The sequence below is a fragment of the Parasteatoda tepidariorum genome, chromosome 2, assembly GCF_982258835.1.
Source record: "Parasteatoda tepidariorum strain Cologne lab strain chromosome 2, Ptep-v5.0, whole genome shotgun sequence".
Taxonomy (NCBI): domain Eukaryota; kingdom Metazoa; phylum Arthropoda; class Arachnida; order Araneae; family Theridiidae; genus Parasteatoda; species Parasteatoda tepidariorum.
Window position 1 is genome coordinate 98446738 of NC_141756.1, and position 17066 is coordinate 98463803.

Sequence of the window (17066 nt, forward strand, 5' to 3'; positions counted from 1 at the left end):
CCCAAACACCTGTTTAGACCAACTAATGAACAGGACCCTCTTGAAGTGACCACCTATTGTATCCTTATCTTAACTGAAAAACGAAAATTTCATTTTAGTTAGTGAAGCATTTCTCCAAAATAAACAAATTTTTTTCATTTCAGTACCTTCTTCATGCAATTAGGCGGGGACAAAAAACAAAGAATGTCAGTTTAAACGGGGAAGTTTAACATTAGTTGCATACAAAATGATTTGGTTCCATTCGTGTAAGCTTGTTATTCGATTATCCGACATGTAATTAAGTGGACATGACGCAAGAAAGTTCCAATCCGTTTTTCGCTCGAACGGTTTGTAATATAATGTTTTAATGTGAACAGTAACCTTCGTGCGACGAACTATTAGTATGCCAAATTTCATTGCTCTCTGTCGGATGGTTTAGTCCAGGGGTGGCAAACCTTTATGTCTCAACGTGCAATTTTTTCTAAAAAAATGTTTAATGAACTAGTTAATGTATAGTTTGTCTAAAGTAAAAACTCGCCTAGCCATTTGTCAAGACCCTTGGCGGTGACTATGATAACGAGGTCTAACTATTTCAAGGGATGTGGGGTCATTGCTTAGGACAGATTTTGGCTAAGATTCAGCGAGAGTAAGAGGACTTTTTTTCCAGTCTATTGTGTTAGCCCTAGAGTGAAGAGAAGCTACCTTCCCTCCCCCCCAATGCCCTCCTGTGTTAACATTGTTCGTCAATTCGGACATTAACAGGGCAGATTTGTTGGCCTCTCTTACAAGGGCACCATATTAGGTGAGCCTACGTTGCTCCCACAGTAAGGACAGATAGTACAGAGAAGAAAAGAACATCCATGCCTTGCCCGGGATTCGATCCCAGAACCTTTCTGGTGCAAATGCAGTTCCCTAACCCCTCCACAGGCCGGTCGGCTAGCTACCTTCCCTGGAATACGCTATTCTTGTATCCATAGCAGCAGACGGCCTCAGACCATGTGGCGGGGGGAGTTCTTAGCTTAGACAAACTATAAATACTCTGTTAAATTCTGCATCCATTTATAATTACATTCATGTTTTTAAAATATAGGAAAAAACAAGTGAGTGCGAGCGAAAAGGACACATAGCCTCTAACAAAATTGGATATAAATAGGAGAACAGATTTTAAATTATCTTAAGTTAAAGCTAGACGCCCGGGGGCTGAGTGGTAGTGCTTTGCGCTCCCGTGCCACCGGTCCTGGGTTCGATCCTCAGGCCGGGCAAGGTTGACTCAGCCTTTCATCCCTTAAGTGGGTAGACAAATGAGTACCAAGCATGCTTGGGAACTAAACACTTGGGGTTCCGCGTTCGGCTGACCACCTAACTGGAACATCTGCTCCTGTCCCCCAGAGCCCAATGTCAAGAAAACTGAGATGGGCCCAGTAGGCCTTGGCCCCCTAGGGGCTGTCGCGCCACTGAGTTTAGTTTAAGTTAAAGCTACATTTTTTTCCTTCGGCGTAATTTAGTTAAGCTAAGATTATAAGAAGTAAAATTATGACCGCGGCAGTACCTATAGAGTGGGGGGAGTCTCTCCCCCCTCCCTATATATATATGTGTGTGTGTAACATAAAGCGCTTCAACTAATCTTTTTATGTTATTCCTTTGTCGAAGTCTTTTTCTTAATTTACTATTCTAAACTAAACGCTCTTGCACTTTAATATTCACATCCTGTCTTGTAATCTACTTTTGGTTACTCGAGTAACAGTTTTGATTTTTCCCCTTATTTGAACTGTGAGAAAGACTTTTTCACTCGCCTTATTTAAAATATAGATTTTGTTTTATAACCATCGTTGAACAGCCGACCCAATTTTAGGTTTACGACTCCTAATGTTCAACTCTGTAACCTTGTAATTTTGAACAAATTCAGAAGACAAGGAAATTTTTGTTTCAGTACCCTCAGAGGTTTTGATTTGTTATAGGAACATGGAGGACTTTGCAACTCGATAGATTTAACTTGCATCAGTCACCATTTACTACACGGGCAGTCTTCGGCCGGCTGTGGATGAACCCACGAACTCTTGGGCATGGGTTCAGTGCCCTACTATCCAGGCCTATAATAGATAGATTTTATTTTATTTTATATCCGTCGTAGAACAGCTGATCCAATTTTTGGGTTTACGACCACTAATGTTCAACTCCGTAGTTTTGTTATTTTATAATTAAAAACTGGAAAGTTCCGCCCCTTGTTTACGTTGCTGATCAACCCTCATGGTTGCTTCTCATTAATCATTGCGGATTAAGAGAAAAAAATCGTTTATTTCCTTAAATTGCGATCGAATTGCTATTTACATTTTGAAGATGACTAAATTTAGACAAAACAATAAAATTGGTACCAATCAATAAAATTGGAACATCCTGTAGAGTTAATACTCAGTGAAGATGGAACCAAGGGAAAGAGTATTCGCCTCCGAATGAGGTGAACCAGATTCGAATCCCAATAATGGCTGGTCGATACGAATTCCGCACCCGGCTTGCACCTACTACAGTACTGATGCAAAATATCCTCCACGGTAGACGGATTATAGGATTTCGTGGTTTTTTTCTTCGTGTAACGCAAACGCGGGTTAGTTTCAATAAAAAAAAATTTCCCAACACTTGATCCAAGAGTTCCCTTGTCTTCTGGATTGGGTACAAAATTACAAGGCGACGTTGTTGAACATTGGTAACAGTAAACCCAAAATTGGGTCGGCTGTTGAACGATTATGAAATAAAATAAAAACCACGCGCTCCAATCACAATATTTTTCAGTAATATCCCGATTTTTTTTCAGAGAGTCAGATTTAAAGCTCTTAAATATCATTACTTAAACTGCATAACATATTTGAGTTTGGATGGAGTTGGATGACTGCATTCAAATCATCCTATTACAATCATTGTTGTCGAAACTGGTTGTCGTAATAATTTCATTTAAAAACAATAAAAGGTTTCAACTTAAACAGGACATTTCATAAAGTTCAACCTTAATGTATATTTTTAAAATCCTTGATGAAATTTAAGTAAAAAAACGAGTACACACATTAAGGGTCATAAATTAATATTTAGGCAAGGAAAAAAAATCAAAATTTAATGAATCACGACTGATGAAGGTGGGATTGACTAAAAACTTGTGATTACTAGAGAAAACAAAACTTAGAAAGGCGATTAAAACTAACACGTTCGTGTGTCATCGGCCATTCAAACTGGTTTTCTATTTTTCATACCGCCTATTTACCAATTAATTTAACTGATACGATGAAGTTGTCATTTTTTCTCCTCTATGAAATATCAATTTGCAGATTTCACAACGTGTTAGATGTAATTACAGAACCCCCTGTATGATATACAGTATTTTACGTGATTATTAATTAGGTAATTTTCACAATCAAATTTAAATTTTAATAAGATAAATAGCTTTTCTAATACCTAAAATTTAAAAATATCATTTTTTAACTTCTTGTAATTACTACGTCTCTTCAAAATTATGTTGAAAAATTATGATGTTAAGAATGATATAAAATGTTTCATACCTTTTAAAATACACTTCTTTTTATAATCATTAATGAATAAAATACAAATAATATTTAATTCTTAAAGGAACTTCAACATTAGTTTTGGACAAATAAATTTTACTGTAATGTGAAAATATTTTTAAATTCTTGAATTTAACTTCATAGATACGACGGAAATGCGAATTGCCATAGCATTTGTGCTCATATTTTCGACCGCTCTTTAGAATGAGCTATTGTAAAAAGTTGCATAGATTTTACGAAAAAAAGAACAACTTAGTGTTCAAACGATATTGAGGAGCATTTAGAATGTCGAAGGCACTCTGGAAAAAAAAAGTAAATAAATAAAATTCTGCTGCTTTTATCCTTGTGTTTCATACTAGGTTTATCAGGCATGTTGCAAATATTGATGAGCTTTCTTTAATATCATTGATGTTTGGAACAGTGTAGTCGATTCTGGTAATGCTGTCATTAAACTATAACTGAAATTTCATCTAGAAAGAGTCAGTCCAGTTTGAGCTTTATCCTAAGCACACTTCTCTTCAAATACAATTAATCCATATATAAAACGTAGCAAATCAAAATTGAAACATTATTTATTGATTACCAGTTAACCTCACTATTTTCCTTAGTAATAAGCAATGAAAACTCACCACTCATGCTCTAAGGAAAATCTTTTTCAATGGTGCATTAGAGTTCAAACAGCGATTTTACAAATAAACAATTAAAAATAAATAATAAAAAGTACTGTTAAATTAATGGGGTATGCCTTTTTATTCTATGCATGAATCATGGGGATAAGTATAGGCTAACTGTTTGCGGGTTGCAGCCCAAGGACAGTCAAAGGGTCATCTAAGAAATGACAAAAATAAATAAAATAAAAAAAGCTATATTCAATAATTTTTTTGAAAAAAATGTCAAAATTCCAAAACTGCTAAACAGTATGAGAAAGAGCCTTAGTGCAGATTATACATAAAAGGCCAATTCTATACATGCAAATAAAATAAAAATTATATATATATATATTTTTCATGAGTAAAAAATTAACTAAATATTTAACAAATCTCATTTTCTGTATTAAATTTATGAAAATTTATTTTAGCCATGATAAAAAAATGAAAAAAAAAATTATATATGTGTAACATGTTATGAAAAAATGAAACTTTACTTTACTTGTAGCTTTTTTTTAAGACTATGTACAAAAGCAGCTTCATTTTTATATTAGGTTTTATTTCATACCAAACTTTGAGTACATTAACATTGATACAAATGGTAAATAAATTAAGAATTAAATATACTTTTTATGACCATTTAAACTGTAGTTGATTTAGACTAAGAAGAAATAATACACTTCTCCATTTGATTACAAAACAAGAAATTATTATTTTAGGCTATAAAGTAGCAGTAACCATGTAAGCATAAACAAATACTGTTAATTCAAATAATAAAAAACAATTTAAATCTATTTACTTAAGCTGATTTGAAATGAGATCCACAATCCCTTAAGATGTTCTTTGGTCTCTTTATGTTTCTAAACAAAGCATAAAAAATAAATGCCCTTTTAACATAAAACGATAGTTGTACTGTAAAAAAAATTTCTTCCTTCATGTTCCAGCATTCATACATAACTTTTTCAGAAAAAAAAATCTATATATATATATATATATATATATATATGCTAGCAACATTTAGACCAATTTAAATTAGATATTCATTCAACACAAAACAATCCTATAAAAAAAAACTTTGATGAAATAAAAATTAGAGTAAATTATTTACACTTTTTAATATTGTGTTCAATAAACAAATTTTGTGTATTATAAAATCATATTATGATTGTGAGAAATAGAGACACTTTTTTGAAAAGCCACACAATCTCCGGTACACAAAAAAATATATGAAAACAGACACGAAAGCCACACATCAATTAAAACGAAAATGTATTAAAATTCATCTGAAAGTAAGATCCAGTCAGTGGCGTTACATCCTTTAGAACTGCTCTTAGAAGATATTAGAGGGTATGTTGTAATTTTGCAGTACAGCCAATGGTGGATACGATGTATTTTAGATGTAAATATAAACTACGAAGAAGTTAAGATACGTTTTCTACAGCCCCATGGACCCTCACTGTCATACTCGTACCCACAGAAGCCTTTGATATTGAAAGTAAATAAATCACAGATCATTTAGAAGGTTGAAGTACTAACAACAACAGGTTAAGATTTTTTCATACCGTCTAATGAGATAAAAATAATTAACAAAAAAATAGCACTACATCATTCCTAACTATTTCATAAAATTTTATAATGCTTATATGTTTAAAAAATTACTAATTCTGTTCATAACATATTGTAACAGAGTTAATAATCATAATTTAAAAAAATATTTTCTATGAAATAAATGTTATTCATATCTTGTAACTATTTCACATATTTTTTGCATATCAAAAGGTAAACCATTTTTTAATAAGAAAAATATAATACACTTGCTAAAAATAAAAATGTTATTTTCGATACATTTTAGGAGACAAAAGTATGGGATAAATACTACTTTTGGTATGAATGATCATTGATTTATATATTGGTTTAAGAATTTTAGGCTTTTTACTCAGTTTTCCATGTATATTGTATGAAATGTCTTAAAGGGGAAAAAAGTTGTACAGCATACCACTTTCAATTAATAAAAATTTTGGTTTGCAATAATTAATGTTTTTTTTTTTTTTTTTAAATTTCAATTTCTATGCTACAAATTTGAAAGGTGTAGAAGAATGTTGTAGTTAAAAAAAAATATTTCTTTCATAATTCTTTGAGACCACATATCACAGGTCAAATCAGGTTGCTTTGAAAGTTGACCTAGCCTCAGAAAGTCATATAAGGTATCAAATGAAAGGTTTATTGCAATGGTGTTTCAAATCTTTTTTTAAACACCATTTACTTTCTTCTAAAGTAAAAAAAAAGTAACTTATAAAATAAAAGTTCTTAAAGTAACTTTTTTTAAGTAAAAAAAAAAATACAGTTATTTGCAAGTATGCAAGTTAGTGGTTTTTTCAGTGAAAATTTTATTTTTTCAAGTGTTTATAACTTGGACAAATTTCAAATTAAAAACTGTTCGAATTGTTTACTTTATCATGTGTGCATGTTCCACCAAATTTCATTAAAATAGTAGGGGGGTCAGTTCAAAAGGGATTGATATATTGTTCAATGACTCATTATGAAATTTTTCCTTTGCTAATATTTCCTTCTACTTATTATATAAATATAATTCAAATTTTAAAGGATCTTTTTGATTGATAGTTTCTAAATAAAAAAATAAAAAATTTTACTCTTATATGCTTCAAATATAGATTTTTATATATTTATTATTTGATTGTTACAAAATTGTTTTTCTAATAAAGCAGTGGTAAGTTTAAAAAAAGCAACATTTTTATACTGCCACTTGATGTACATTTGACCTAACTCTTAATACACAGCAGTAAATAATATGTAATCAAAAATCTAATCTATCATCATGAAAGTAAGTAGTCAACTATTTGAAAATAAATTTCATGTAACATGAATTTTTTTCATTTCCAATATTATTGTTATTTCCACAGAATTTTTATCATTTCAATATTATTGCTTATCATGATGTGCTTAGATTCACAAATATATTATTACTTTTCATTACTTCCAAATAAATATATAATAATTGATAACCACATAAAAATTTTACCGATAATTTTTCTCTTGCCATAGTTTTATTAACTAGCGATAATTTTATTTTATTAAAACTGCGGGTTACAAATTCATTTATAAAATGTTAGAAGTAGAAACACTTTTAATGTCGAATAAACATAATATATAAACACTTAAACATCAATTTGAACTTTACTCCAGAATTATTTTTTATGTTACAATTATAATGCTTAATAATTAAGTACAAATATTAGGAAATATGCATAGGATGATTAGACATTACATGGCATAATTATTCTTTTAATTTAGATCCGAATTTTCTTTTCCTTACAACAGAATGTAAGAAAATTATATATATATTGCAGCTAAGCTTTTATAAGAGAATACTTAATTTAAAAGTATTAAGAGCAAAGTATTAAGAACATACTCTTAATATCAAAATGACATACTTTTATTTAAAAATAAATAATAAACATAGCAAAGAAAACATTCATTTTTATTGTTACATTTATAAATATCTAAAAATTCGAAAACATTTTCGCCTAATTTCTTTTTTAAACACAAATCTCCTCTTTTCCAGTGTCTGTTTACCAAATAAATGTAAACACAATCCATCAATGAACCAATTGTTTCATCACACCAAATACGAGATTACGCGAGAACACAGACAGGCGTGCACAAAATTACTGAAATTTTTATTTTAATTCACAATAAACGCGATAACTTCCTAAATTCTTGCAACCATGAGTGATAGTCAACAGCCAATCACAATGCGAAAAGCCCATTGATCCGACGTTATCATTTCCTTGTTGCCATTCTGTAGTAGAAACTATGGTTCAAAATTAGTTACCAATTCCTTAAAAGATAGAGACCCGTTTGCTTCGTTACCTGCCATTTTAATTAAATACACCTATTTGTTGGGGTATAATCATCATCGTTTTCATCGTTATTACTTAATCGTTGTTTCTGCTTTATATTATTTGGCAATTCTATCCTCTACTGGCGAAAAAAAATCCCCAAATTGGTTGAACATCCTGTTTGACTCGTTCGTTACCTGTCTGACTCATCACTTGTTTGATTTATTCTCTTGATTATCTTGCTCTGCTTGACCATGTAGAAGGGGATGGGAGGACGGACAGGAAGACTAACAAAGTTGGGAGAAATATTTCAGGAATATATTGGCGATCGAAATGGGCTGCAGGTGGCGTAGAGCAGAACCCTTTTCCTATGGCAACACTTCACATGCTTTCCCCATTAGCGTGTGGAAAGTCATAGAGGAAGGAAGTACGTTAGTTTCTCTCTTGATTTTCATATAGATTAAAATCTTTTAAGTTGGAAAACTATATGGAACTGAAAACTACATTAAACATAGTTCTAAAGAAAAGTATCACGGAAATTTTTAAAAATATTTTTATTAAGTAAAAAGGAAAAATATTAAGAAAAGGGAAAATGTCGTAGTACATTCCTATATAACTGAAAAGAGGAGGAGAGGGAAGGGAAAAGGGCTAAAGGCATGAAACCGGTCTCTCCCCAGATGGCGTATTCGAGTGTTGCGATCGCGAATAGTTCCTTTGTCCGATGTTCTTGAACATTTTCTGCTAGTATAAAGGGATTTAATTAGAGTGTTTAGATTCTGTTAGGAAGGATTTCTTTTTTAACGCAATAGTCATTTTCTTAACATTTATTATGAAATATTTTCTGTCGAATCTTTTGTTCTTTTTTTTTAAAGTTAAATTCGCTTATGTCTTCAATTATTTATATTGATTTATGAGTACAGTTTGTCTAAAGTAAGAACTCCCCTACCCATTTGTCTGGACGAGTGATGGTGACTATGGTAACGAGGTATAACTATTTTAAGTAAGGGTGAGGGGTCATTATTCAGGACAGGTTTTGGCTCGGGTCGGCAAAAGAAAGGGAATCTTTTTCTTCTGTCTATTGTGTTAGCCCTAGAGTGAAGAGAAGCTACCCTCCCTGAAATGAGCTATTCTTGTTGTCATAGAAACAGACGGCCTCAGACTTTGTGGCGGGGGGAGTTCTTGTCGTAGACAAACTATATTTGTAGTTAAAGTTAAATAATAAGTTAAGTTAAATTGAAAATTAAATAATAAGAATTCTTTTTTCCTCTCTCAATATGAAAATAATATGCTTTAAAATGTAAATTGCAATGCTTAAAGCTTGTTGAAAAAAGTTTTTGAAGTTTAATAGCTTCATTATTCCATTCCTAACAATATTGTTATTAATAGGGATGTTGTGAGCTCTTTTTTTTTCTTTTTTTTTTTTAAGAGGAAAATTTTCATTTTGCCGAATAGAATTTCCAATTTGACTCAATCATAAATAAGTATGTAATTTATTTGCTTCAATAAAAAAAAATTAAATATTTTATTGCTAACACATTCACAATATTTTAATTTTTTTCACCAATATATTATTGATTTAACGTCTTAATACTTAATTATTCCAGTCAATGTGTCAGGATGGGCTAGGATTGCCTGGTTGGCAGGGAGCTTTACTCAAATTCGTGAGAAAGGGAGTTCAAATGCAGCCGGCCGAAGACTCCCCGTGTAGTAATTGGTGATCGGTACACGTTAAATCTATCGGGTAACGGAGTCCTCCATGTTCCCATAACAAATTATACCTCTGGGGGCACTTAATTGGAGATTGATTATTCTCTGGCTTAGGTCATAATTACGATCTGTGAATGAATAGATGTAGGAATGGGCCCGCCCTAATAACGGGTGTGGCATAAGTAGAATTCTTGGCCATAAATGGTGCCACTAGAAAACAAAAGCAATCGAACCCCTTGGCATAATGACCAACGACAACAACAACAATGAGTCATGATTGGTCAGTTTTTAAGGCATTGAACTGTTGTGGAGAACTGAGGTCCGAACTACAGTAACGATTTGGCCCATCCGCCTTGTCTGGGAAGTAATGCAGCCCGTGAACAATGCTGGCTACATTGCCTCATTTCAGACTAATGATCACGAAATTGTGGAACCTTTACCTTCATGAACCCCTGGCCCACTATGGAATGTTTTACTTTTTTTCTATGCAATAAATAAAATAAATAACCAATCATTTAATATATGAATATTGAATAAAAAGAGAAAAATTAATCTGCAGCAAAGATGACGACGTACATTTGCAATATCCCTCGAATCGAATAAAAGAATACTTTTCTGTTTGCTTTCTTTATTACTTCAATTTTTATACCTTAATATTTTTGATAGTTCAATTCAATTGCACCAACGACCGGCATCCTTTTATTGCTCACCAATCCTCTGAGCTTTATTATTTAACTACTCCAAATAATTTAAAAATATTAAGTAATGTTTATAATTTCATTTTTTTTTAAATAAAAGGAGATGAAATGAATTTTTGTAAATAAGCTGAATTGTCTAGCAAATGGCCAATTTTCAAAATAATGAAAATCTTTGGGGGGTCACAAAAACCTCCCGTGACCTCCCATCCCGGCACCTTCATTCCATCATATCTTCATCCATAAAATTGTTTTTTGAACTTCTTATTTAACTGGTTAACTGTAAAAACTCGATAAATGTCATTTTTGCCATCAATCAAGGAGGTTAATAGTTAATTTCAGCAAAATTGTAAATAGTTAAATCTCAATATTGCTTCAGAATTTTATATAGCGATTAAGTATTTATTATTTTAACTGTAAACGTCGAGTGAATATAGTTTCATAGAAAATTTTATTGAACTTATTAAAAAGGATGTACAGCTATTTACCGTTTAATAATTTATAAGAAGGTGACTAAATGTCTTCATCACAAAATATGCATAAGATAATATTATACAATTGCTTTATAATGAAAGCCATAAATATATAATCTTTATCAAACAGATTAACAGAACAGTAGGTAGACACTTTACAAAACAGATTAGGTAAGTATTTACTTCATATACGTCGCTCTAGAGCTGCACAATGGGCTATTGGCGACGATCTGGGAAACATCCCTGAGGATGATCCGAAGACGTACCATCGCAATTTTGATCCTCTGCAGAGAGTATGGCTCCCCTACTTTGGTAGCCTGACGACCTGCGCGCGAAGTCGAGCACTTTACGGTAGAATAGTTTAACGAGGATCAATACCGCGCACCTCTAGTCCCTACGCAGGCTGATCAAAGTTGTCACCCACCCATTTACTGACTGCAGTCAATGATGCTCGACTTCGGTGTTCTACTGGGAACCGTGTCTTTACTATCAGCCCACTGCGGAAGATAAAACAGATTAAAAAAATACCTTTGAAATGTTGATTCCTGAGTGACAGGCATTTTTGGAGCTCTACCGTTAAATGAGAAGTAAATAAATAACTTACATGTAAACAATTTCTTTTAATTATTTGATGCTCATGACAACCAAAGAAATCTGAAAAATGTAAATTGGAAACTGGATTGTAACATGTGATATATCTGTCCAAAGAGAATGTGCTCTGCAGTCATCTTCGTCAAATTTATTACCCATTCGGAAAATGGGTGTTGTTTTGGGTTTGATGGCGTGCTCACCTTATTTGAACGTCATCACACTTTACAACTGTGTTCAAGAGTAATAGTAAACAGTGCGCATGCGTCGTCATTGCATGCGTTGCTGATTGATAATTTTTTTAATTCTTATTCTCAAATCAAGAATTCAAATATATTACTTAGAAATCTTGATCCCCCTAGTCATTTTGATAGGTTCAAATAATTCGGATTCAGTCAATTCGAATAAAAGATTTTTTTTTTTTCTTTGCTTCGGTTCTAAACGCCAATAAGGCACAAATGTTTTGTTGACACTAAACTATCTTTACAATAATCATAGCATTATAAGCCAGAATGTTTAATAATCAATCACTTAAATATATATTAAAGTTACAAAAAAGAGAGAAAGAGCGAGAAATGCTCAATTTTTTTTATAGTTAGAAACAGTACAATAGTAGTATTACTGTATACTTACTGTTAATATTGTCGTCTTAATGTCAGTGTCATACAATAATTATTTTATATTAGTACAGTATCAAAAAATCAGATAAGTATTTAGCGAAAAAATTATTTCATGTTTCATGATTCTAAGTACATTATTTTAAAACAGAGTTGAGCTGGCTAGTTTAAACTAAACGATTTTTTTTTTTAAAAAATCTTTCTAACAATAACTTTTTATATTTTTTATATAAATATTTTTTTAATTTAGAAAAATTAAATTTTCACACAATTTTGAGTTCAATTGCCGAAGGGAATTTGCGTCACATCAAACAAACATAAATATTTAATTTTAAAATGTTTAGAAATCAATACGTTCCTGAAAAAATATCTTTGTAAAATGAAGTATAAGGTGAGCAAGTTTTATGTTAAGTCATAACTCATAACGTCTCAAAAAAAATGGTTGACCATCACAAACTCTGTTCAGTATTTAAAATAAAGTAATAATTGAAAGAGTTTAGAAATTAATCAGCATTATGGGAAAACTTGTTTTAAAGCTGCTGGTTATGTCTGATGTGTGTTGAAAAATATTTTAATAACTTTTAAGTTTGACTAAATAATTCATACCTTTTGATTTTTTTTTTTGTTATAGCCTTATATTTTTTTGAAAAAATTAATTATTTTAATTAGATTCCTTGGTTTTGAAAATTATTTTATTACTAGAGGATTGCAATTGGTTAGCCTCTCATTTTTTTTAAAATTATGCAGTTTAAAAAAGCTTTATTTTATGTGTATTACGTTTTGGGAGTAATTAAAATGTGTTTACATTTGTTAAAATTATTGCATATATTTTAAAAATGTTTTATTTTAAGTATGAGAAGTCTTTTAGTTTAATTTTAAACAGTATGGTATGTTACAGAGTTGGGCGTCGATTACAGTAATCGATCACAACTGTAATTAGTTACATATAACTACTGCTATGTAATCAATTGCATGACTTAGGGGATAGAGCGTTCGCCCTCTAATGAGGTGATCCGGGTTCGAATCCCAGCGATGGCTAGTCGATACGAATTCCGCACCCGGCATTCACCGACCACAGTGCTGAAGTGAAATATCCTCAGTGGTAGACGGATCATGGGTTACAGTCCCCTAGTCATCAGACTAACCTTGGGAGGTTCTCGTTGTCTTCCTCTCTACGTAACGCAAATGCGAGTTAGTTCAATCAAAAAAGTCCTCCACGAAGGCGAATTTCACCCAATACTTGATCCAGGAGTTTCCTTGTCTTCTGGATTGGGTTCAAACTACAAGGCTACGGAGTTGAACACTAGTAGTCGTAATTTTGATTGGGTCGGCTATTCAACGACGGTTATAAAATAAAATAATCATAAATTTTGATTACATCAGAGTAGAGCAAAAATTTAATCGATTACATTTTTCAAATACAGTAATCAATTACTTGTAATCATGATTACAAATTTTGATGACAACTGTAATCGCAATTACAACACTCAATAACAGTAATCAATTACTTGTAATCATGATTACAAGCATTCATAATTTTGATTACAACTGTAATCGTAATTACATAATCAATTACTTGCAATCACGATTACAACTGCAATCAAAATGTTTAAAAGTTGCAATCACGATTAACAAGTATTTGATTACTGTATTTGTTTGTTGTAATCACGATTACAGCTGTAATCAAAATTATGTTATCTTGTAATCATGATTACAAAGTAATTGATTACTGTAATCGATTACATTTATGCCCAACTCTGGTATGTTATAGGGACCCAAAAACATTTCTGTGCCCGGGGGCCCTGAGTTGAGGAGTGAAATTATATTATTTTTTGAAATCGACATTTTAAAATAAACTGATATTTACTCGGCATTTCATAATCAGGAGTTTCTTTATTGTGGCTTCAATTTGTCTATCCAAGTCAAAGTTTTTGATGGTTTTCCTTTGATGGACCAACATAATCTTGATGGTAACCACCACTAATTCCATCATGAACCATTTTATTTTTTGATGGTAACCAACATAAACAACCATCATCTCAATGTAGTTATGCCGACCGATTTCGACATTTTAAAATAAACTGATATTTACTCACCATTTCATAATCAAGGGTTTCTTTATTGAGATTTTAATTTGTCTACTCAAGTCGAAGTTTTTGATGGTTTTCCTTTGATGGACCAACATAATCTTAATGGTAACCACCACTAATTCCATCATGAACCATTCTATTTTTTGATGGTAACCAACATAAACAACCATCATCTCAATGCAGTTATGCGGACCGATTTATGATGGTCCATTATAAGAATAGCAACTTGTTTTGATGGTTTGTTCATGATGAACCATCACGAATTAAAATCATAAATCAAATGTTGGAACGATCATGAACAACCATCATCCCAATGTAGGAATTCGGACTGATTTATGATGGTTAAATATAAAAATAAAATAAAAAATTTGATGATATATTCCCTGAGAACCAACAAGAATTCCCACTAAACCATCATGGAAATGTATAGTTGTAACCATCACAGATCATCATCGATTGTTGGTCCATGAGAGACAAACTTCTCTTGATGGTTAACCATCATAGCATTAAAGAAGCATTTTCCATCATGGAATGATGGAAGTTTTGTTGGCATATCAAAAACCATGAACACGTAATGGAAAATGTTGGATGATGATGACCATCAAATGATGTTGGACCATCATGAATCGCACTGAAACCAACATAAACCATCAAATTGTTTTGATGGGACCACCAAGAATTTTGACTTGGGTATACAAATATCTTTGCCATTGTGTAAAACAATTTTCCAGCAGTTTAAATAAATAATAAAAGTATTGATCATTATAATCATCGTCATTTTATCTTAATTTACATTTTTGAAAAAAAAATTAATCGATGCGCTGTTTTTACAACTCTTTGTAAATAGTATAGGCCCGCAATTTCTTCTACTTTCCATACTTTTTCCCTCTCCATTGCCATGGTTTCCGCAAATCTTGCTTTACAAAAAAAAAAAAAAGTACAAAAAGCTTTACGAAGAAAAATGTACCGTCTAAAAATAACACATTTATTACAGAAACTATTCTAATACATGACATTTTAGAAGACATGATGAAAATTAATTAAATAAGCATTCAAAATCACAAATAAATTTGAAAAACCATTGATAATAAATTCAGAATTCAAAAATAAATTTTACTACAATTTGTAATCACACTCTAGAAACCGAACAAGAACAATAAATTAACTAAAATATAGAAAGAACTAGATAACATAATAATATTCTATAGAACAAGTTTCAATAAATATAAACTTAGAAATATGTGACACCTATTCTCACTTTCTTTTTTCTTTCAAGAATTAGAAAATAACATGAAAAAAGCTTGACAAATTATTTAGCTCAAAAACATTCTAAATAAAATTATTTGGTTAACATACAATTTCAATAATAATATAAATAGGAAAATAAAAATCAAGAATGCACATATATAAGGTCAGTGTACCTGAATATACCGCGTTCCCTAATTCGGACATTTATTTTAAATCCTAATTCAAGATTCATCCGTAAATGCGATAGAATAAGAATTTTGTATGTCTTTAGCATATCCCGATTCGTTTCTCACATTTAAAACCTTTTTAAAACGGGCAATTTCGTAAAACTTAACTTTTTTTACATAAGTTTAAATAATGCAATTTTACATAGCAAATTACAAAATTTGAGCGAATTCGATCGAATAGTTCCAAAGAAAATACTTTTAAACAGTTGTAAGTTTGAAAGTCGATTTCGCTTAATTTTTTTTTTTTTTTTTAATTTTGCATTTAAAACTGCATTCTTTAAAATGGTGGGGAAAAAATCCCAAACCTTACAATTCAAAAGTTTTAAGACTCTTATTAAATAAAATAATAAATATTCACTGAAAGTTATATTTTGCATGGAATAATCTTTGGATAAACGAATTTTATAATAGCGTGCAAATATTTTTTTTAATTCGCTTAAAAAGTTCTCGAGATATGTAAAAGAAAAATTAACATTAAGGGGTCTAAGTTATTGGGACAATATTTCTATCCTCAATACTTTAGGGGTCAAAAATTTTAAACCGTCGAAAAGATAAGTTTATCCAAAAGAAAGTGCGTTTTTGTATCTGATTTCGTAATCTAAAATATCGTCTACTCTTATTAATTAGCATATTAGAAGCCACGCAAAATATTCTGAAATATTGAACTGTGCGAAAATGACTATCATTATGTCTGATGGAATTAAATAAGAGAAATAAATCAAATGCGATAGATAAAGAAAAATAACTAAGAATAAGAAACAATGTAAACTAAAAACAATGTAAATAAAAAGCAACTGCAGGGGAAAATCCCGGCTATTTTGGTTATTACTTAAAATTAGTTTGCATTATTAGTTTTTAATTTATATAAAAAGTGCGAATATAACTATCTCTATGAATTAATACTAATTCTTTAAAAAATGTCATATATTTCCAGTGTGCAAAAAATATACTTTGAATGCTTTAAATCGTGTTTTTTTTTTTCTGAACAATGTTTTAAAATGCAATAAATATCGTTCTCGGTGGGAAAAGTTATTTCTTACAAAATAGAAAGAATTCGAAACAAATGTCTGAAATTAAGTTAGATTCTTTGATCTAGTTTTCTTTATCGTTTTTTTTTTTTCCTTAATAAAATGTATGCCTGCATAATTGTACATGTTTACAAATTGTTTCGACAAAAAGTAAATAAATTTGCTTTCAATATATAGAAGGCAATCGAGAAAAGCGGCAAGGTATACCTGGAATGCCACAAATTCCGGGAATGCCAGAAATACCAAGAATGCCTCAAATCCCGGGAATGCCAGAATTACCAGGAATGCCTCAAGTACCAGGTATGCCGGAACTTCCGGGAATGCTGCAAATATCGGGAATGCCTCAAATACCAGGTTTG

At 31.2% G+C, this 17066-nt stretch overlaps 1 protein-coding gene across 2 annotated transcripts in view; it reads right to left on the reverse strand.

The window, feature by feature from the left end:
• The window catches only part of LOC107442800 (calcineurin subunit B type 2), a 132399-nt gene that overhangs the window by 31383 nt on the left and 83950 nt on the right, over positions 1 to 17066 (reverse strand). Inside the window, exon 1 of one of the 2 annotated variants that reach the window (XM_087157840.1) lies at positions 8058 to 8658. The exons of the other annotated variant lie outside the window; for it this stretch is intronic. The gene's annotated coding sequence lies outside the window, so the exon portion shown is untranslated. Of the gene's footprint in view, positions 1 to 8057; positions 8659 to 17066 lie in introns of those variants that run through there. 2 annotated transcript variants of the gene reach the window in all.